Genomic DNA, 985 nt, shown 5'->3' on the forward strand with positions numbered 1-985 from the left:
TTTAAGGTAGGGTTTTTGAGGCAGGGAACTAACTCACTGCATCACAGGCTGACTTTGAACTCACAGAAATCATCCTGCCTCAGCCTCCCAGTGTTGGTAATGTTTTGCCTTGCTGGAAAGCAGTATGATACAATAGAAAGATCATAAACAACTTTAGAATCAGACATAGGGACCTTGAACCTTCAGCCTCTAGCTCACCCACTACATAACCTTGAAAAAATGACTTAAAATTCTTTTATGATGGAAAATGAAAATACATCCAGTGAGTTTGCTATAAAGAATATATTATATACCTTTATAAGTTATTTGACTTATAGGAGGATCAAAAAGATTTTGGGGGGGTTTCAAGATAGGGTCTCACTCTAGCCCAGGCTGGCCTCGAACTCACAGCTAACCTTCTACCTCAGTCTCCCCAGTGCTGGGATTAAAGGTGTGTGCCACTACATCTGGCTTTAATTTCTTTTCTGTTCTTTCTTTTTTTCATCTAGAAAATTTCTGTGCAATCTCCCAGATCCCTTATATTTTTTTTCCTAAAGGAGGCTTCCTTCAACTCTCTGGCACTCAAAATTGTTGATCTCTTAGAATTCTTTGTTCTGACCTTGTGTTTGATGTGCTATGGCATTGATGGTTTATTGTGACTCTTAGGCTGTGGGAGGCTTGAGGTCAGGAACTGTGTGATTTTTATGGAATGAATGAATTTAGCTGCAGTGGGGCATTCTTTGAGAAGGACATTCTATAATGTGCTGGAGTCAGCCTTGTAACTCTTCAGAAAAGGAGTTTGTAGATTTACTTTCTTGAGTTTGGTAAGGTCTTCAATGAACTGTGATTTATTTGTGTTTCACTTTTACACAAAGCAGTACTTACCTAGGTGGTGTGTACACTTGTGTTTACGGGCCTTTTCCACCAAAATGAAAGAGATTTGACACAATAAACGATGCAAGTGGAAAAGCCCACAAACTCAATGGGTTTATAGCTCTGCACAGAT

This window comes from Jaculus jaculus, chromosome 10 (assembly GCF_020740685.1).
Source record: "Jaculus jaculus isolate mJacJac1 chromosome 10, mJacJac1.mat.Y.cur, whole genome shotgun sequence".
Lineage (NCBI taxonomy): Eukaryota > Metazoa > Chordata > Mammalia > Rodentia > Dipodidae > Jaculus > Jaculus jaculus.